Source organism: Hermetia illucens, chromosome 2 (genome assembly GCF_905115235.1).
Source record: "Hermetia illucens chromosome 2, iHerIll2.2.curated.20191125, whole genome shotgun sequence".
Lineage (NCBI taxonomy): Eukaryota > Metazoa > Arthropoda > Insecta > Diptera > Stratiomyidae > Hermetia > Hermetia illucens.
This window is the reverse complement of record NC_051850.1, coordinates 16,894,428-16,917,739: the sequence shown is the minus strand read 5'-3', so window position 1 is coordinate 16,917,739 and position 23,312 is coordinate 16,894,428.

Genomic DNA, 23,312 nt, shown 5'->3' with positions numbered 1-23,312 from the left:
GAATGAAGGGCTTTGTTAAAGTAATGCTTCCGCACCATTACTTCAAATTTCCCTTTCGGGTATCTTCAAACCGAATAACAGTAATAGGAAAAGATGGATACAAATAGAAGGTATTTGAAAAAAAGGCTAAGTCGGCCACTCGAGGATAAAGATTCCAATGCCAATATAAACAATCAGAATGAATCTTGGTTGGGGATTGCTACTCATATGAGCCCCTAGAATAGCTAATGAGATATCCGTAACTTTCCAAATATTATTATCAGATATATGTTACGAGAAACTACAAACACGAACAAGCCTGAAACCGAATAATAACAATCTGTAGAGGGAGCGAAATAATTTGTTTTGTTACATAATATTTCGCTTGGGAATCGGTCGCTTCCAATCATCCGTCTACACTAATTTCCAACGTGGAAATTTCATACACGTCCTGTAACGGTCCAACATAACGCACATATCGTATGATTGTTTGCTAGAGAGCCTACCACATTTCCTACCACCAGAACTACCTAAATAACAATTCTGCCTTTGTCCGTGAGGGCACAGACTCGCACTGAGAAAGAGGTGCATGTTTAGTGCACCCCGGGGAAATTTCCAAAGTACTTTTCCTCCTTTATATGGAACATCCGGAAATAACAATCTGAACTTGGAACTCATAGTGAAGGTGTATTTCCTTGCAGTTTTGTACTATATTCCAGATTTTTATGAACTCTATCAAGATATGTTAAACAATATTCTCGGCACTATGTTTACAGTGTGGCGTACAAGGAGGGGTAAGTTGGTTTTGGTAAATATTCGTAGGTGCAGTTAGGTTTGCTTGGAAGTCTCGACGTTTTCCAATGATTATTACTGATTGATAATTTTTTACCCTGCTTTTGCTAGATCAGTCTTCCAGACATTTCAGCCCCTTTCGCGTTAATTACAAAAAAAAATTGCGTGTCTAATCCACAGGTACAGTTAGGATTGCGCCGAAAAAGAAAGATTGTCCAATGACCATGAAACGTTCTCTATGTTACGAGAATTTAAAGTAGAAACAAAAAAAAAAAATAAGGGCTCGCCTGGTGCCACAAAATTCGGACCTGGTGGTGAAAGGGGGATGAAAGAGTCATGGCAAATCACATTCTCTTCCAAATCATCCAATCCGCCTGAAATGGTGTTGAAGCGTCGCCTTTTCGAGCCCCCATTCTTCTTTCGCGTTTCGAGACCTAAATCTAACCGAGACCCCACATGATGGAATATTGGGATTGGATTCAAACCAACATTGTAGTTAGTCTTTTTGGTAGCAAGTCAATGAAGTTGTTGGAGCTGTTCAAATTTATCATTTACCATCATAACTTCCGAGGTCAGGCAGCATTGCACGATAGAATGTACCTGATGTGGAACCCGTGTGGAAAAAGGAGCAGGAATACGTCGAGGACAGCGATTGAACAAGACCCCAAAGCCTTAGTAGTGCTTACACACGTGGTTTATCTATCCTGAAAAGCTCGGTTCAATTGTACTTCTTTCTCAGCGCAGACACTACACCTTAGAACTTTAGGGAAGGTAGGTAGGTAGATAGGGAGCAGTGGCTGCTCCGAGGAGCCCAATTAGCGCTCTTGTGCGGTTCGATGCCACAAACTCCTAAGACCGTGGCTTCTGTTATAAAAGCAGGGAGGCAGAGTCTAGCCGGCTCGGATTTTCAGAGCCAGCTCGTAGCGCGACCCTGCAATCAGAAATCTCTCTGAAGACCCCAAAGAATGATTTGCCCAGTGTCCGTAGCCTGAATCTCGCTGGAGCTGGGCAATCACAGAGAAAGTTCATCATGGTTTCCGTTCTTTCTCTGTAGCTTCGGCAATGCCAATTGTAAGGTATGCCGAGCCTGGTGGCATGCTCCGCTATGGGCCAGTGCCCCGCGCAGACCGCGGTAATCTTGAATGCATTTGCACGCGTCTGATACAGGAGCTCTCGTGATTTTGCTATGTTATCAGCGGGCCAAATTCTCCTTGACTTGGCACAGCTCGTAAACCTTCGCCATCTTAGGCCGGGAGTAGTACGAGTAGACTCGGCCCCCGACAGCCGCCAGCGGAACACCGACTGTAGTCACCGAAGGGCTGCCAAGAGCAGAGCGTCGCCTGGCCAATCCGTCAGCCCGTTCATTCCCCTCTATGTTCCTATGCCCGAGAACTCAGAGAAGAAGGCCTTGAGCCTGCCACCCAGACGGTTCAGCGCGTCTCTGCACTGCCCAACCAGCCGGGAAGATGACGTCGCTGAGTACAAGGCATTGAAGGCCGTTTGGCTGTCGGTCAAAACGGTTATGTCATGCTTGGGGTAATCTCGCTCCAGCCATCGACAGACTTCCAATATCGCCAGTATTTCCGCTTGGAATACACTGGCGAAACCTGGGAGACCATACGACTTGAATACATTGTGTGTATTCGAGAAAACCCCGCGCCGACTCCACAGGCCATCCTTGATCCGTCGGTAAAGAATACTGAGTCATAACCTTACAACACGCCGCCGGTCTTTCACTTTGCCCTGGTTGGAAAGTCTACAGCAAAGTTTCTTGTGAAGTTCAGCTTGCATGTGGAATGTGGGGAATACCCAGATTTTTCGAGGTACATCGTCTAGGATGTTACTGTGGCCGTAGGACTTCGCTGCCCAGCATCCGGACTCACATAGTCTGACGGCACTGCACTGTAGAAGATGCAGGAGTACATTGAGGAGGAGAGCCAGGGAGCACTGCAGAGCCCTAGTAGCATCTGTACACGCGGTTCTTTGAATCCTATTAAGCTTCATCCTATTGTATTTTTTGTTCAAAGGGTTTAGGTTAGGTTTATCCCGAGTCCGCAGCTTGCAAGGTGGGCGCCACCCTGTGGCGTGCCTCTGTTCACAGCTCTGGTCCAGTGGTTGCCTCCCGGATCCGACTGGATTATCCTGGTACTTAGCATGGATATAATCCAATGCGTGAGATACCCCTCCAATCCAAAACCAGACAAGGCTTCCTTGATGGCGTTGGTACTAACGTTGTTAAAAGCTCCCTCTATATCGAAGAAGGTAGCTAGGATACACTGCTTGTACTGCAGCGACCGCTCAACTGTGCCAATTGCCTCGTGGAGGGCGGTTTCAGTGGATTTTCCTTTGAAGTAGGCATGCTGGGGCTTAGAGAAAGGTGTTCCCTCCATAATCGTCCTTAAGTGGATTTCGAGAACGCGTTGTAAGGTCTTCAGCACGAAAGAGGTCAGGCTGATTGGTCGAAAGTCCTTCGCGGACTCACATCTGCGCTTGTCCGCTTTTGGTATGAAAACCACTCGTGGGCGTCTCCGAGACTGTGGTACGTATCCTAAAGAGATGCAGCTCCGGTAAATCTCAACAAGCTACGGCACAACTCTTTCCTGCTGCTTCTGTAGCATGATTGGCATTATGCCATTTAGGTCTAGAGATTTATATGCAGAGAAGCCGTTTATAGCCCAGCCGATTTTATCCTCGATAATTACCGATTTGATTTCGCACACCTGGGGTTGCCGCAAACCCTCCAAGTAGTTCTGACTCATAGTACTCCTGGCTGGCGGAAAAGTGCGTTTGAACCAACAGCTCCAAAGTTTCACTAGAAGATGCCGTCCAGGAGCCTTCCGACTTTTTAAGAAAGAATTGGCTCTTATATTCCTCAGACAGAATCTTACTGAGCCTCGCGGATTTACCACCTCTTGGCGGACCTGATGGCTGACTTGTGCTTTTTCAGGCAGCCATTATGGCTGCCAATATTTGTGCTAGTACCAGATGTTGAAGATTTTTCTGGACAGTTTGCTGAGGCTGGAGAGATCTTAATTCCACCACGATGGCCGTGCCTTTTTGCTATACTTAGTAGGGCACGAGACTTTAAAGGCGGTATCGAATGCCTTTTCCAAAGCCAGGACCTTTGACTCCAGTTCGTTTGTCGTGCCAATTTTACCAATTTGCGCACTGGAGAGTTTGTTCTTAATTACTTAACCAAACTTTCTCCAGACGATCCTCCTGGGGGTTTTTAAACTGAAGAGTTTGAAGACCTCTGCGGCGAGATCTAGACTAGATTAGACTAGAACTGTGATCCAAGAAGGATCTCTGGTCTGACACTCTCCAGTCCTCCACCCCAAGAATCCCATTGTCGGTTATTAGGGTAATATCAAGGACCTCGTCCCAACCGTCACAGTTCTCCGTGCTGGAGAAATGGAAGTCTGGTGCACTGACCTTGTTTGACACTAGTAGGTTTGGAGTAATAATGAAATCAAAGGATGTCTCACCTTTCTCGTTGATTTCCAAGCTGCCCCAAGGCGTAAGCCTAGCATTGGTGTCGCAGTCTATCAACAGGTTGGCCATCATTGCTGCTATGTTGTTTGTCAGATGTTGTAGTTCTTTCGCCGGAGCTGATCGGTCGTGAGCCGTGTAAGCCGAGGAAATATACACGTTCTCTGCCCATGCCTGCTTCAACTTGACCACAACTAGGTCACTGGAGGCTAGGCCCGGACACAGAAAAGGGTGCAGATTCTTCGTCGCGAGAATACATGCTCTTGGTCTGTCCTGATCAGCGTCTCTTGTACTTTAGAACAAATTAAAATATTTGCTTTGGAGCCCTTTCATGGTTCGATCGCGTTAGAGGGGTGAAGGCGCAAGGATTGGCCGAGCTTGTCCTTACCCATGCGGATCTTCGGCAACCAGATGCGAGCGACCTATTTCCTGCGGGTCTCATCGTAAGGGATGACATTGAGCTGTATGCCCTTCCATGCGTCGTTGATCTTAGCAACGCACGAACGGAGAAAGTCCATAGAGAATTGGTCTTCGCAAGCAATAACGTGGAAACCACAGACCACCTGAGAGGAATCAAAGCAGCGGATGAATCCCGTATGTCTGCCTTTGATGTCCAGGAGATACTCAATGATTCCGAGAACCTGGCCTCGACACTGGTCCACACCTCCGGCGCTAGTTTCCCGCTAGCGGAATTACCATCTACTAGCGCCACACGTAAGCGGCTTCTGGCCACATCGCTGAAGGGTTTCGCAATTCGTGGCCCGTCGGCTGACTGTTGCTGCGTACTTTTCTTCGCATGTTGCTTAGCTTATGACCCCACTTTGCTCCGATTGTGATTTTGCTCTACATCGTCTTGAGATCGATTGCGTTTCAGAGCGATGGGCTTCACCGTCTGCTCATTCGTCAGGAGTTTGCTATTGTATTACTCAACAATCGCATGGCCTTCTGGTACTGGCTCTTGAGCAGGACAGCAGTGGAATTTCATAGAGTCAATTGGCGAAACCGATCACGACGAACCGACCCCGTTTGTGAACAGGACAAAAACTGGACAAAAAGAAGGTTTGCCTAAATCAAATGTTATTCCATTATCACGAGATAGTAACCGGCGATAATCTAGTCAGCATTTTGAGTCAGTAACCCTCAAAGCGCACGTCAATATTCTTTTGCTTCTGTTTTCGAAAACTGTCTGGACGCTTTGACGGGTCCTGAAACTACGTTGGTTCTCCACACACGGTGCATTCTGAATACTTTTGAAGTGACTTTAATCATCTTAACCGACTAGGTATGACAAAAGCTGAAGTTGTTGATTCCACCACCTCAGCCCCAGTTGACTTTTGGTTCCCAGTTATCGCGATAAACATATGTCATATATGACGACCAGAAGTGTGCCACTGCAGGTAATTAAGCGTTGCTGGTCAACAACCAGCTTCACTGTCCCGGGTACGTATTGCGGAAAACGCTTGACGAAATGACGGTGAAATTTTCATCAGTCCACTTCATCATCTTTATGGCCGTCACTTATTAGGAAGAAAAATCAGTACCATGGACATGTTATCTGTTACAAGACTCTGACCTAGTCATCAAGTCAAACCCACCTACCAACCCACCGGTTACCCGTACCGAAGTATTAATACTTTCATCCCCTTATTTCGTCGTAGTTCATTTTACACTTAACTGTCAGGTGTCTTGGTAGCTTTTTCAGTGTGTCTGCAAAACCGGAAAGTTCTTACATTTTCCTAACGTAACCCTCAAGACGCTGAGTCATTCACCCTTCCTCCTCCTTTCATAACCGGGCTGTAAACTGGCTACGAGGGACTTTTTACAATTAATTCCGAGTTGTCACAATCTTGCAGCTGCCGGATTTTACCCCATGCTAACTGCCAAGCATTTACGTACGGACGATCCTACTTACTTAAAAAGCAAAGAGACTATGGCGGCGATGGGGGAGCCCGTCGAGAACTCCCAACATGGTTTGAACTAGACTAAGTCAGAGTCCCAGGATATCTCGGAAAGCTGTGAGGAATTTAGGTATTGTTACCTGCAGCTGACAAGGTTATGGGTTTATAATCTCTAGCTAAAATTCTGACATAAACTCGACTAAACTCGGATTCCAACCCCGTAGCAGATCGAGAACCTTACGGTTGACGCCATGAGACATTACACTGATTCTATTTCAATACCAAATTTTGCTTAAAAATTTACCTCAGTTGCACCGTTTATTTTAATTTTCATGCAAAATTCGGTGGAAAATGTACTATACATTGCATGCAAATGCTGCAATGCATCTTTTACAACACAGACTATCCTAACCTCATTGTATGCAATCTTTAGATACTTCATGCCTGCGAAAAATAGTACATTCAAGAGCGACAGAACAATGGTTTGAAGAGCTTGGAAACATTGGAATTCATGCTGCAGAATTATTTATCCCAACACCCTTACTTCAAGATATGTATCTTTAGTTAGGAGGCTGTGGTGAATCCAATTTGCAAACCGCTCCTCGTGTTTCCTAGGCTCTGTTCAAGATATTTCGGTGTAAGGATTCTTTGCATTGCGGTGAACTTTTCCATTTGAATTTATTTTGTCCTCAGTGGTATAAATCATCCCAAAGGATTGGCTTCTGATAAAATCTCATCCGACATGACTTAATGCTTTTCTCGCCATTGTTCGGTAATCTTGTTATTAGGAGTTGCTCATATAATATTTTGTAGTTTGCATGTGTTGATACGTGACGTGAGTGTGAAATCAAGATTTGGTCGGAGAGGTTGAGCGTGTGACATGTTGCATTTGTTTCAGGAAGGAAAAGAAGGGCTTAGCATGGTATGGAAGGACACAGACTGGATTTTGTTTGATTCCAACAATATGGCAAGGATGATGGGGAAGTTACTGTTCAATGATTTGGTCTTCTCTTGGTGACAGAGCCTTGACTCATAGCTTAAAATTGTAATCTGTTATTTTTATTTAGTGTTCTTTTAGTCAATTTTCAACTTCGGATTAAATCCTGATTGGGGTCATGGATCTTTATATCCATCTTTGTGCTCGCCATTTACTCCGGTTTCACCACTTAATTACTAACAATTGTGACGATGATGGAATGACCTAGGGAAGGGAATAGAAAGAGGACACAAAATAACGATAAAGATGATAGATTCTGTAGGTACCCTTTATTCTAAAATAGGAACACGAAACATAAAGATAAACTAGCTGACCCGGCGAACTTCGTACCGCCTTACAATTAAATAACGTAAAACTCAACATTTTCGACTATAACGCATCAACCACGTGTTCGATACATTATAATTTTATACCAAAACCTTTTCTAGAAAATTCTGAACAAAGTCGCCAAAGACATCAAGGCTCTATCTCTTACCATTTCAGAGTTTATAAAGGGCAAACAAAAACACGGTCATTTTTGAAATTTTTTTATTAAAATCGGTTCAATATCTGTCTCCCCCCAAGGCTAGGTACCTAGTTTAAACCTGAACAGGTGCTGGCGATATCCTCCATGCCCGTGAGAAACTGGGCAAGACCATAATTAATCTCACCGTGCCGTCTCTCCAACCACTGCTTGATGGCAGGGATCAGCCTGTGTGTCCACTGACCCTTTCCCGAGCGTTGCCAAAGCTTTTGCCACCTATTTAAAGATCTCTCCCTGTTGGCGTTCTTCGTCTGCGATAAGAGGGAGCTAGACTTCCCATTGTATATATTCGTCATCTCATTTGCCAAGATGTCAATGAGCATCATCCCAGATGTGACGAATGCTGCATCCTCTGAGACCGTCCTAAATGCCGAGCACACCCTTAAGACTGTTCTTCTGTAGACTGAACTCAGTTTGTTAGCGTTATATGTAGCCTGCAATGCCTTGCCACACACTGGAGCTACATAGAGCAGGATCGAACTCACTACCCTAGCTATAACCAACCTGGAAACATGCCGTTGCCCTCCCATGCTCGGCATCATCCTCGCCAGGACCACACTTGCGATGAATGCTTTGTCATAAGCACCTTGCACGTGTTGCTTATAGCTAAGCTTCCCGTCTATTACCACTCCCAAGTATCTGAGGCTTAGAAGTGATAATAGAAATTTTGCCCGTATTCAAATTGGGAATCAATCCGTCTGTCTGTCTGTCTGTCACACGCGCTTTTCTCAGAAACGGCTGTACCGATTGGCAGGAAATTTGGTGAGAAGGTGGAAACTGTGAACCCCCAGACATGTAGTGAGTGATATCCGAATATAGTCAAGTTGGATATCAAATGAAAGGTCTTGATTAGTACTTTTTGATGCTGGTCTTAGTTTTACATTTATTAGAAAGGCGGCGAGTGGGAGGGATGGAAAGTGATGATTTCTTTAACGGACTCATTCTCAGAAACTACCCAACTGAAAAATCTGAACAAAATCATGAAGCTGCCTCCATATGGGGTCCAGGCCTCAAAATACTCCACATCGATATCTACTCAAATTAAGTTAATTGGGAAAGCGAGTTGCAGCGGGAACTGCAAACGTTTGAATTCGAATGGCATATCTATCGGGACCGTTGGAATTCATTGCAACAGTATGTCTTCACGTTTGAATTTTCCAGTTAAAACTGTTGCTTCTATAACATTGTTCATCATTTTCTTGACTGAGAGTCTGGTTCCGTTGCAAAGTCGTGGTGGATTTTTGTTTCGAACAAGAATAATGGGTACGCCAATTTTCGATGTAAGAACGTGCGGTGGCATGCCTGGAAATCAAGCGAATTCAAGAATTCAGTTGGATAATTGACAACTTCGTCTTGATTCACCATAGTATCGATGGATTTACATGTTTTGGTATCGCAGAGTATTCCAGCCTAAATGGTGAAGTTGATGGTATTGTCAGCGATGTTTTTGGCCCCTGATATAGCACGCTTACTAATCCACTGATGACTTTTGTAGTTCAGTGCACTGTTTGGGAAAATGTTTGCAAAAATTCATCTATGCTTTGTGTGATCTCACAGAAGTTTGTTGGCAAGGTGGTACATTGCCGATGCATCCCGTTTTAGTTGTGCAGGCATGTTGGTTTTCAAATTTAATTTCTGTAAATGGCGCCATAAAATTGATGATTTGAGAGATGCATTAAGTACATCAACGGATATTGAACGTGGTATAACCGGCAGTGTTTATCGAAAATCACCAGATAGTAAAATGAGTGCGCCACCGAAGATCCGTGCATTTCCTCCAAAAACTCACAGTGTATGATCAAGCGTTTCCAATGCTTTCTTGTGAGAGATGGCACTAGGTTGTTCACTAAGTTTTGTGGTCCAATAAGAGAGGGCGTTGCTACTAGCCTATTTTTTTTTGTTACGTTGGTACACTCTTTGCATGAACGTATGTGAAGGTTCATTCCAATCTGTCAATTCATTCTTTGTTTACAAGCCATTAAGTATTGACTGGCCCTAGCATCTTTTTACAATGGGAAAAATCAAGTATCGTGCAGTGATTGAATTTTTATTTTTGGGAGGTTTAAAAGCAAAGGAAATTTATGAACGGATGTTGAGAGTGCATCTTCGCCTTCGATTAGTACAGTAGAAAGTTGGGTCGCTGAAATTAAACGTGGTCGTACAAGCCTTGAAAATGAATAACGTCAAGGACGTTCAAAAACAGCAACAACACCAGAAATCGTAGAAAATATCCAGGATATCGTATTGGAAAATCATCAAGTGACTGAAAGAAATTTAGTATAAGCCCTAGGCATTTCATTGGGCAGTGTAGGTCAAAATATTGACTGAAGTATTGGGTTTCAGAAAGCTGTGCGCACAATGGGTGCCGCATTCGCTAACAAAGGAACAAAAACACATTCGAATACGACTTTCTCAGCAACATTTAGAGCGTCTTCGAAAGGATAAAGTGGATATTGTGGGTCGATTCATCACTATGAATGAGACTTGGGTATATCACCATGATCCTGAATCAAAACAAGAAGCAAAGAGTGAAGTGAACCTGGTTCTTCGGCTCCGAAACGAATTTGTTTCCAAAAATCGGCCAACAAGGTGTTAGCATCAATGCGAAAGGCATCTTGTTTGTGGATTACTTGCAAACTGGCAAAACAATAAATTCTGAATATTATTGTAACCTTTTAGACTAGCTGAAGGAAAAAAATCGTGAAAAGAGGTTTAGGTTTCTTTTCATCAGGATAGTGCACTGAATCACAAGAGCATTTTGACAGTGGCTAGAATCCATGAATTCAAGTTCGAATTGTTGAAGCATCCACCGTATTCACCAGATTTGGTCTCCTACCAGCGCATCTATGGAAAACAGTCCACCGCTTTGTTCTGTGATTGCACGCATAAATCTGTCATTCGCAGTATCTTGTTCTGGATCCAACTTGCCGAAGATTTGTCTGAACAAATGTCCCCATTTCGTCAGAATCAAAGGGTGTTCCTCGTTGCAAATGACGATCGAAAAGGTCGTTCTCTGGTTGGTTCGGAGCAGGCATTGCCAGTTGGGCCAGGGCCTTGTTAGCGATTGCCAGACATATGTCGTCAATCAAAATCAATGCCTCATTATACATGTTTGATGTGAATTGAATGTCCGGATTTTGATTCGCAGCGTGCAAACGATGTAAAATATCTTCACTCATCTAGTCCTTGTATTTCTCCCAAAGATCTTTGGATTAGATGGGAAGCAGGTTGTCAATATTATAGCAAATAAAGTGCGGATTTGCTCTGATCGAGGAGTATTTGATGCATCAGCAAGTGCAGTGTCCCAACGTCCATCATTCTCAACAAGATTTAGTTCCTGGCAAGCTTGTCGATAAGTGGCGCACTGGCAACCGTTGACTGTTCTTAAATCTTCAAAGGATTTCGGTCCACGTATATTGATTAACAGCAATCGCAAATAGAAGCATTCGGTATTGTCCGGGTGAACGTCCATATATAAAGGAGCTGTGGCGCGGCAGGATCTGCAGCATCCGAAATTTATTTCGAATGTTGCGGATGCGGACGGGTAGATGGCGCGGAACTCTCCACTCACTCATTTTAGAACTCACCAAGGGAGTGGAGAATTAGCGGTGAGCAAATGCTGTTGGTTGGGACAGTAAGGACCGCATGGAAATAAGCCGGTCTCTTCTGTCTCCAACCGCGGCGGTGAACACACCTTCAAACGTTTGATTTCTTAAAAGCTACAATAATTACAATAATTTGTGACTTTGTCGATTCAAAAACAAGCGGCTTTTGTAATATGCCCATGTCCGCGGCATAAATAACACGGTCGGAATTCTATCGATTCGTTGGACATATTAAAACAACCGTTAAAGAGCACTTAACATCTGCGAGCCGTTTCAGTCATGCTGCTCCCAGGGCAGAGGTGAGGCAGAGCCTGACGATTTACCTCTGCCCTGGTAAGAAACCGTAAAGCCGTCATTGCCTGACATTTTTTTAAAGTTTGGGTGCTAAGTTCTAAACGAGGGGTCCGTGAACCAAAAAAAGAGGGAGTAAGTTGCTCCCCATTTGGTCAGGTCCGGCATCAAGTTGATGGGGACTTAGGGCCCCACAATTCTCAAAAAAATATGAATTTCACAATCTAAATAAATTCTCATGTTACCCACAACTCGAAACGTCATCATTCGTTCGCTGTTTTCGTTTCAATTCAAATTAGGATAAACTGTCACGGCAATATACGATATTCATTGGAATGACAATGTTCCATCTGTCGCAAATGGGCCGTACCAACCCAGAAACCATCGTGGACTCATGCAAAACAACTTGGCTAAAGATCACCACATGATCGGATGCATAGTTTATGATTCTATAAAGGACATACAAATAGACATTCATTTTTGTAACATATATAAATAGAAAATTGGTCAAAGAAGCCTTAAATTATCAATAAATCCAAGTCAGTAAAGATAAACGAAACTTATACAGGGTGCGGCAGCATAACTTCCTTTTCTAAAATGCGCGCCACTCAGTTAGTTGATGTCATAGCGGAGCGCTAGTGGTCTCGTTCAAGAGGGGATACTGTAAAGTTTTGTCCCGACACGGTTCAGTCGCCATCATGCGTTGGAATAGTGAGGAGCGTGCCTTTGCCGTTGAGACTTACTTTTCAAGCGGATGTTCGGTTATTGCAACACAGAGTGCATTTTGGAATCGCTTTAATTTAGCCCCGTTGGCTCCCGTCCCAGACCGCAAATCAATTGTTACATGGGTCACTACATTCAGACAAACTGCAAGTGCGACAAAAGGAAGAACTGGAGTCCCTCGGCCCGTTAGATCACCTGAGAACATTGAAGCAGTGAGAGCGTCAATGTTGTGATCGCCACGGCGTTCTGCGCACAAACACGCATCTGCCCTTGGACTATCCGATCGTTCTGTGAGAAGAATGCTTCGTGATGATCTTCATTTTCATCCCTATAAGATGGCGATAGTGCAGGAACTTTCAGAACGTGACTTCAATTCTCGGATGAACGCGTGTGAGCTTCTTCTTGATGTCGTTCCCGAGGGTGCTATTGTTTTTTTAGCGATGAAGCCCATTTTCATTTTTGTGGGTCGGTTAACAAACAAATCATGCGCTACTGGGCTGACACCAACCCTCGAGAATTGCATCAAAAGCCTTTGCATTCACCCAAAGTCACAGTGTGGTGTGCAATTTCTTCAGCTGGAATTATTGGTCCCTGGTTTTTTGAGGAAAATGAGGTTACAGTGATAGTGAATTTGGACCGGTATGTAAACATGCTACAGAATTTTTTTTTCCCACGGCTAGAAAATTTGGATTTGGAGGACACTTGGTCCCAACAAGACGGTGCATCAGCACACACTTCAAGAGCATCGATGGCTGTTTTGAGGGAACACTTTCCAGAGCGCCTTAACTCAATTAGAGGCGATTTGGAATGGCCGGCACGCTCTCCCGATCTGTCCCCTTGCGATTTTTTTCTATGGGGTTTTTTGAAACCCCGTGTTTACGTGAACCGTCCAGGAAGCCTAGAAGATTTGAAGACCAACATCCAAGAAGAAATTGCCAACATAACACCTGCTATGCTAACAAGAGTCATGACAAACGCCAGAAATCGGTTTACGCAATGTATGGAGACTGGGGGACGTCACCCAACAGATTTGATCTTCAAAACAATGTAAATAAAAACTTTAGACATGTACCTACATTATAAAAAATAAATAAATATTTTCCGATGCATACAATAGTTTTTATTGAGTTTTGAAAAAAGGAAGTTATGCTACCGCACCCTGAACTTTTCCTCAAAAGTCGGCAGAAAATTAAATCAAATTTCAATTTTGTTTCCCAGCCCACAGGGAAAAGTTCATTGACTATCTGGTTTTCATCTTTTAGTTTTTGCCGATATCTTTTCACTTGTCACTGAAATCCAATTAAGTTCTTTAGACAATTTTTCCATTTCCAAAACACAATCGAATCCTGCTTCGCCGTTAAGTCCTTACACGCCAAAGAGGACAACGTTAAATTGCAGTTGTCAAACTAACTGCTTCGAGGAACACGAAACCATCCCGGTATATAGCGTACACAGGTATGTCTATATATTCACATCCGCACATACGACCAATAAACGAATTGACTTCCCGAAAGGAACTGAACAGAATGGCGTCAAGTTCATGTCCACGAAACGATTCTTCTGATGGAATTACCGAATCGGATTCAGTCCCGTTCAAAAGGACATCGATAGACTTTTGACTTTAGGTCACTTGATGAACAGGAAAGTCAGCACCCTATTTAGTTCATATGATCCTTGAAATCAATTCTGAGCAAAGGAGAACGGCAATCGAAAAGTGAGAAAGATTGATTTTATTGTAGGAAAATGCCACCATTTCAAACTCCGCCGAAATTTAAGTACATGCAGTTTACGAACATTTTCGCAGGCGTATCTTCTGAACCAACTTAAGGACATGCTTTTATCTTTTTTCATTGCATTCACACGAGAGTAATTTGCCATTTAACTTGTATATTTTCGAGAAAACATTTAGCATTTAAAGTCTGCTCATTTCACTGATTGAGACATCTAAAGTGCAGTTGCTTCTTCAGGCGTACAAACAACTTAAATTGCATCGCTTATTTCGCTCCGACGAAATTAATCTGAAAAGTTTTCTTTCATGTTTAGCAAAGTAGCAACAAAGTAATTTGTAAGAAGGATTGCCTTCAAGTTTGTACAAGGAAACTACTTTAAAATGGAAAACAAAAAAGGTGAAAGATGCACCCGATATCATGGTTTTCTCAACCTAAGGGATACCTGATTTGACTGTAGGATTTGTGTTGTTGTTTGATAGAGAAATTCATTAATGCCAAAAAGTAAAAGTGGTTTTTATAGAATTTGCTGATAAAATTAGACAAATGATTTTATTGGAAAATGAATATACGTTAAAGAACGAGAGAGGGGGCGTAAAACCGGAGTGCCCCTGTCCAGTTTGCTACTACAGTTGTTAGGTAGGAAGCTCACAGGAGGGGTAGGTACAGCGGCCGCCCTCAGGAGTGCAATTAGGCCTGTGGTAGCCCGTTGTATGCCACAAACTCCTGAGACCATAACTGGTGTGGTAAGAACAAAAAGATCAGAGTTCAGTTGGCTCAGTTCTTAGAGCCAGCTCGTAGGATTCACAGAGGATAGCAGCTCTCCCAACCTAGAGATCTCATTGAGGTCCCCAAAGAATGGTTTGCCACCACTGACTCTAGGCGGACAATCGCGAAAAAGATATGTTTGAGGGTTTCTTTCTCCTCCTCGCAGCTTCAGAAATGCGAATTTTAGGGTGTGCTGAGTCTGGCAGGATGGTTCACAATAGACCAGTGCCCTGAGCAAACCGCCATAATCTTGCGCACATTCGAACCCGTTTGGAACAAAAGCTGTTGCCTTCGGGCCTTGTTATAGGCGAGCCAAATTCATTTTGGTTTGGCTCAAGTAGTGAGTATTCACCATATGAAGTCAGCGTCTGTTAACTAGTGTGAGTAGATTTCCCTTCTGACAGTGACCAGCAGGATGAAGACTGTCCACCGAAGAACTGCCAGGGGAATGGCTCCTCCTGACCAGTTCGTCAGTCTGCTCATTCCCCTCAATGCTCCTGTGACCGGAAATCCACAGTGACGATAAGCGTGTCGCCCAGATTGTTCACCGCGTGCCTGCCGGATATCGCAATTGAGTAGAAAGCCTTAATGGCTGGTTGGCTTTCAGTCAGACTGGCAATGGTTATGACTTGTTTCTCAGATCATGCCCCAGCCAGCGACAAACTTCCAGCATGGCAAATATTTCCACTTGGAATATTCAGGCACTGGATCCAGGCTCACATCCAGATACTTCAGATTGGAAAGAAGGACAACCTTTGTTTATTTAGTCGCTGGAGATGGAATTATGGTACTCTTGCCTTAGAGGTGAATAATATCAGTTCCCTTTTTTTAGCGTTGTGCCGAGTGCGGATTTTGCAGCCGACAGCTACATATTTTCTAACGCTCCCTCCATGCCTTCAGCTCGGTTTTACCCACTGGTTATTATGTCGCGAGTAGAGAAAACCGGGGGAGGTGTGATCCTCCCTGTAGCAGCGGTTTCGGTCACGCGCTCCTTTTGGCAGCGCAATCCGAGGGCGTGGTTCCACCAATTGGCGGCGCAAATTGCGCTGGCAGACGTTACAACAAACGCCACGAGTTTTAACCACGCCCTTTTCGCTCTCGACGAGGGGACCATTGAACTGACACTGGCGGACGCAGCCTCAAAGCTTACAGTGACGGTAGGTACTTTGCGTTCGAGATGTTGATCTCAGTCACGATCCAGATCTGCTTCCCGGAAAGGGCGTTCGGGTAGTCGCACGCCGGGACCTTCATCGGCCGCGACAATTTGCTGGTACCACCATGAATGAATTTTAATGCCACAAAAAACTGGGTGGCTCGGCGGCGGCTACTTGAAGCGCAGTACCACCTCGCCTTACAATATTCAACCCTCTGAGCATGAGTTGCTTTCTGGTTGACACGGGCGCGAAGGTCCTCCAAAAATACCGCAACATCACTTCTCCCAGCCCGTTAAGTACCGGCTTTCCAATCTTTTCATAGGTGCGCCCTCTATCCCTTAAGGGCAGACCCCCAAGCCCCTTACGGTCGCGCTTATACAAAGCTTCATCAGCCAGTTTACTTCCGACATCCAACACTTGTCTAGTAAAGACAACGTTGTTACAGACACTTGGTTTCGAATCTCGTAGGTCACAGTCCCGGCCACGGTCGATTAGACGGCAATCGCAGAGGCGCAGAAAAACGAGCTTCAGAGCCTGAACGTAAACTCCAAATACAAGTTCAATGAGTTTCTCATCTTCGGCTCAAACTCCTACTTACTCTGCGAGCCCTCAGGCAAGGAACCTATTCATTCCAATCGATTTTCGCAGGGAAGTATTGAACACAATAAACGATCATCTCGGAATAAGAACGACGAACCGGTTAGTCACTGAAAACTAATTCTGGCCGTCCATGAACGTAAACTCTTGGGCCAGATAGTGCATCGTGTGCCAAAAGTGCAGGATCAACAAGCATGTACGAAAGGAAGTAGGTCACCCAAGCGCTTCCACACTATCCACCGATCCACTGGGTGAGCGTTTCTGTAACATACGGCTTAAACCAGCAACTGATTACTTGGTACACTGGCGGATTCTGCACAGCAAAACGAGCGCGGGTCGGGGTCATTGGTCCAAGGAAAATGTACTTGAAGCGAATGGGTAATAATCACCCTAGCATATTTGAGGCGGAAATATACGCCATAGATATATGTGCCTCCTTTAATTTCCAAAGGAACTATATGGGGAGAACATTGCTATTCTGACTGTCAGCCAAGCGGCGATCAAGGCACACAAGGTTCAATCAGATGAATTCTGAACTGCTATGGGAATACCTTGAGTGACAGAATACGCTCGGATCGCACAATAAGATGTGGATACTTTGGGTTCCAGGCCATGCTGGGTTCGGAAAGCTATGAGGCAGCGGACGAACTAGCCAGGAAGGGAGCAGGGACGCTTGAAACAGGCCGGAATCTTTCTATGAAATGGAAAACGGGTGTTCATGGCTATAACATAAAAAATGAAGAGAAGCAGGTGAGGGAACTATACTGGATGAACCCACCAGGAATGGAGCAGTCCAGGGGGCTTATGGGGATGCGACGCCAAGCATACAAAGGACAATTTAAACCTTACTAAGAAGAACCTTCGGATTATAATGGGATACTCACTCACTCGACTAGACTATTACCTAGAAAAGCTAGGGATATCCACAGACACTGCCTGCAGGAGTTCTATGCGGAGTGCGATAAAAACTCTACACACGTTCCGGGACAGTGTCCGGTACTTGTGCAAAGTGGGTTGAGGCACCATTTTTTTTCTGGGTAAAGGCAGAAATCTTAAAAATACGCTGCTGCGCGAGCAGTGTGTGCGATTCTCAACCAGTAAAGCCACAACCACTCTCAAGGGACTACCGTGAAGTATTAATTCGCGAAGAGGGCTCTAGTTTATACCAGCACAACTAAGTCACGCGTCTGTCGCGCTTTCCGGGCTTATTCAAGCTCAATTTGCCGCAGGCCTCAGCATTTCCTCCACGAAATTATGGAATCCGATAACTGCATTCAGGGCGTCGTTTAACCTCCCTCTTTCATTCGCGAATCTCGGACAGTAGAACATAACATGCTTCCGGTCCTCGGGTTTTGCGGCGCATTCGGGTCAGTCTGGGGATTCATCCAATCCAAAGCGATGCAAGTACTTGCTGTATGCATGGTATCCAGTAGGGAACTACGTTAGGTAGTAATTCAATTACCCATGTTTGCACTCGACGAGTGTATGGGTCCAGAGGCCGTTTTCCGAATTACCCGACCGTTGCTGCCATCTAATGTACAGCTCCTTCCTAATGGTCTTTCGGTAGCTCCTAGTCACTTCGGCCGGATTCACCCTTCCTTTCTGGTAGAGACAGTGTGCCTCATTTGCGGTTTGTGGGTTTGAATTGCATACGGTTCCACGTCATGGTGGTGCCTCGCAACTACTACCACTGTCAGGTCGTATGCAAAACCAATCAATCTTGCCTCCTTTGGCACGTGAAGGCCTAGCACTCCGCCATACATTAAGTTCCACAACAGGGTCCCCAGTACGGAGCTTTTGGGGAGCACCTATCGTTACAGAATATTTCTTCGGCCCGTTGTTGGTCTGGTACCAAAGAAGTCTCTCTAAAAGGTAACCCTTTATTAATAACAATAATCGTTAACGCACCAATCCAATTAGATCAGGGCCTTCAAGTGTATTAGGGCACTTCATTCAAGATCGTAACGATACAGTGAAGGATTACAGCACCCTATAGGAGGCAATGTGATCGGCATTGCGTTCGTCCGAGATTATTACTCTGATTTAACTCAGGTACTCATTTACAGTTGAGTCGACCCTCTATTATCCGAGCTAAGTAAGTGGTCCACATTCGCGTTACCATCGTGCGGCACTAACCAGAGGCCGATACTTCACGGGCCAGGTCTGCGACCGTTGAAATGGCATCGGCGTTGAACCACGCTCTGCGAAACCCATGTGATAGACCACCCGCTAGTTCGACGAACGGAAGCAGCCTGTTGTATACTACCCAATCCAACGCCTTCCCTATAGTGTCTAAAAGACAGATAGGGCGATCTGAAGAAGATGCGCTAGGTGGTTTTTGGGGAAAGAATTGCGATTATTTTGAACAAGAGAGGCGGGTACGTCACTTGATGACTTTTGATTTTTGTCCACGAATCTTGTTCATTAGAACCATGTAAGCAAGGCCCCACGGGCACACGGGGTGTGCCTCAAGGCACAACTGCTTGTAGCAATTCCGCGTACTTTCCCATATAGCTTTCTTAAAGCTATTTCGAAGACCGCGCTAATTCTTCTCCAACTGTCGATATTCTGGCTTCCATCTGGTCCTTTGGCAAAGCCACCACACTCGCAGACACCACGCTCTCAACAGCGAGGATTCTTGATTACACCAGTAGTTTGGTTTCTTTCTGTGATGAGCGGCATTGTAGAGTCGCATGCCTCATTTACCCGTTCACATAACTAGGTTACTTTTTCCCGCGCCATTCCCTTCGGGGCGTAACCTCCATTTAAAGTCGCCAAAAATGTCTCTTCCTCGAAGACTCCAGTGGACCACCCACTGCTGCCTCCCCCGTTCCTGATGTCGAGAAAGATGGCCTGATGGTCACTGTGGGTGTAGTGTTCACTCACCCGGCAGACCATCTTTCTAGCCAATGAGGTCCTGAGGTCAGTTACGCATCCAACTTTGACTAGTACGATATCAAGTTCCGCGAAGGTTTCAAGCAGTTTAATCCCTGATACCACCAATTCAAGCTATTAATAGCGGTCTGTGCGCCTCCATATATCTTTTTCATCCTCTTGATCGCACTTTTTTCTGTTCCGCTAAGGTTGAATTGTTATCTTAGCGTTGCACAGATATTCTCTTGTAATGTGACCGCGTCTAGGTCTTTGCACTCGATTATTATCTGTTGTTTTCGAGCTTTCACGCTTGCTAACTCACCTAGCATCTTTTCCACCTGACCGCAAAAACTATCCACTGCCTGATACGACTGGCACTGCCGCCCGGGTCTGCCAATTCCCTATCGGCTTTAATTTTCCGAAGGATATCTTGGAAATAATTATTATCTCCGGACGAATCTTCTTTTTCTCCTTCTGCCGTTTTTTGCTGGGCACCTTTATCTTCTCTTTGGATTTACGAGTTGTAGCTCTTTTGTCAAAGTTGAAGTCGTATTCGATAAATTACCTGGAAATTTCAGCGCCTCAGCTTTCTTCGGCGGAGAGCCTTTTTAATTCTTAGCTGTTTGTTGGGCACCAAAGGATTCACTTAATTCTATCCCTACCCCATTTGTCCGCGTTTTCATCAGCCTTATGTTGAGGAGGCATCACCTGCGTCTGCTGCGTGACTTTTCCACATGACGTTTGGGCATTTTTCTTCTCCACTGCCTAGTATAGGAGAACTTAAAGCCACGTATCAGAACCCTGGTAGCTATTCCACCTTTCCTTAATGAACTCACAGAGTTCATTTATGTGTTCCCCCCGTGAAACAAACGCTGAGGCAATTTGCTGGCTTCCACGATCGTCTTTGGCAGCATCGGTAATTTAGTTGATCCAGGGACTCTCCGAGTTCCTTTCTGAGTCCCGCGACGAATTTTGGCTGCCTAGTGGGAATGTTGCCATCAGTGATAACCTCCCAAGTTTTGAGCTTTTGCGAAAAGGATTCGGTGTAGATCTCTTGTAGCATTAGATGCCAAAGTATGCAAGTTTTCCCACTACTGAGACGTTGCGGTCACTGGATATCCCACTCCCAAAAACCGATGGGACTGGGTTTCTAAAGCCCTGCACCGTAAAACAATCACAGCATATTTGTTTTGATTTCTGGGTCTCCTGTGTGGCCTGTGCATAAGCACGCACATCTCCTGATGTATGCGCATCCACCGAGCGTTCCCTTATTCACACGAAGGGATGTGCCTAATGGGAGATTTGGCAACTCCACACAGGATGTCGAGGCACCTGGGAAAATACTTAATACCAGATGCCAAGTTTGAAGTCTGAAATGTATCAAAATTCCTAAGGGTTATAGGCTGGCTTAGTATAGTATAGTAAAAGGGGCAGAATAGTTATTTAAGGAAGCAGTGTGATTTCCCTTAACAAAATAATAATTATAACCTCGAGTAAGTTTCGTGGGAAGAACCTTTCCAGGTGAGTCCTATTGCAGACTCGGGTTTGATTGCTCTTATCGAGTACGTGGGGACGAAGTGCAAGAGCAAGTGTATGTTCTGATTTGTTTACTTCTTCCAGTATACGAGGAAAATCCTAGCCAGAACAACGTCTGTCGGGTTCAGCTAGTAGTAGTCCTTGCAAGAATGTACTACAATGCCACAATAATCCCTCATAGGTTTCAATTTTTCAGCATGATCTCTACCCAGATTGTTTGTTATGTTACTTGTTTTCCTCGAAGCGCAAATAGTATCAGCTTTCGACACCATTTGGTGAAATCCTTTCTTATTCCTGCAATAGCCTTGGAGTATTATTCAAGACATCTTTCATTGTCAGTGATTCGAGCTTCGCATCCAGTTATGTATCATTTCTTCATAGATAGATAGATAGATATGAATGGAAAAAGCCTCTGCCTTTGGGCATTTATTCATTCAGGGATTTAGATATCATGCATATGTTTTTGATAGTAAAACGGTGTCAATTTTCCAAAGAATTCGTCCTTTGCTGTTCTGATTTTTATTCTGAGCCATATCTGAAATCCGAGTGTCCTTTGTGTGTGAGTTATTTAGAGCATAAATGCTTCAAATTCTAGCAAAAATAGTTTAAATGCAATTTTTTCTTTTTTAAGTTTACCAAGCTTATTTTTTTGGTGGCTACTTATGACGTTCTAGAAATTAGGAGGCGGAGGAAGTAGGCGCCGAAAATGCTCTAAATAAACGTAACGTAACGTAACGATCACTAAAGGTTTTGTTAAGTATCAATTGCTTGGTAAGATGAAAATTACTCTAAATCCGAATTTTCAGATAATTCATTTTCAAAATCTCAAATTCAATTTTAAAAAGCTTCAACATCGTTATCTACATTAATCAATTTCAATTATTCAAAACTGATTGGGACTTGTTGGAAATCAATTTTAATAATCTAGAGACCACACCATTTTTCATTTTATTGATTACCAGCAGTTTTCGCTTATCAAATTCAAGATGACAATCACTTTTGTTTCAATCCACATCCCCAATACAATGCAGACCAGCCCTATAAGTGTTTTTCGAATTACCATAAAAAAGAGTCTTTTCATGCATTGATTATAAAAGCCGGCAAAAGCTGGAAAATTGTTACCATCTGCGCCACATAATCACGAATGATTGATAACCATTACCTTCTCCACCTTGTCTAGGGCCTCTCCACAAACTTGAATGGAAATCTGGAAATCATCATAATAATTGGTTGTCAAAATGATTGACATCAATTTTTTCGTTTTGTGTTTTTCTCCCCCACAATGCTGGCTCGAAACCCTGGAAAACAAACTGGTGGGTTGCATTTCATATGATGTTTGGGGATCGATTTTCCCCCGTGTGGTCAATTGAATGTTTTCAAGTTCGGCGAAGCTTAAAAGTGCCATTGAATGTCCCCCTTGGTCCTTATTTGCAAATTGATGATAATAAATATGAATGGATTCAGTTGCGGAAGGGTGAAATTATTGGCGTGTTATTGGACATGAATCTGGCAAAGTGATTGGATTCGATTGATGAATGTTTTTTGTAGGCTATTTGCATACGGTGCGTATGTTGTTTTTGATTCCTCATTTTTCGTGGTTCGTTTGTGCACTCTATACTATACCCAGAGGATATATAAGGAAATAATGGAGGTAGGGTTGTTGAAGCAGTTCCAATTATATCATTTAAGAATGGTGTGTAAGCGAATTGACACCAAAGAAGATTGAAAGGAAAAAACTTGGCTTTGGTGGTTGCGAAATGGTGACTAACATCGGTTACGTTACGCATCTATCTACATATTTAAGAAAGTTTTAATGTGTAAGCGCCTTTTTTTCAGCCATATGTCAAAATCTCGAATCGACTACCAAAAAAATCCTCTAACAAGCTTAAGGAGCGTCCCAAGCACGAAACCCTTCGCCACAATGTGGACGAAGACTTAAGATCTAAACCTTATTCTGGGGCTGGTCATATTCGAACCCGCGTTTACTGGGGATTAGTAGTACGAACAAATTTCACACTCAGACCTCGCGCCCATTCCGCAACTGCTACCATTATCTCCAACCCTGACTTCCCTGAGATCGCCAAGAAATCCTAAGGATTCCTTCAAATGTTTAACGCGTTGGCCCTATCCTGACTTCCAATAATGCAAATTAGGACCAAGCTCGCAGGCACGAGTTCAAAGTACTCCTAGACGAACATAAACCCAACAGCGTTCTCCCATATGAAACTAAACTGAACTGTCGATATAACCCTTGCTTTCCCAATTTCAACTTAACTGCAACAAAATTTCGCCCACTCCAACCTCGAACGTTTCGTCATGAGCAGTAATATTACTGTCATCTCTAACCTACACACCTTCC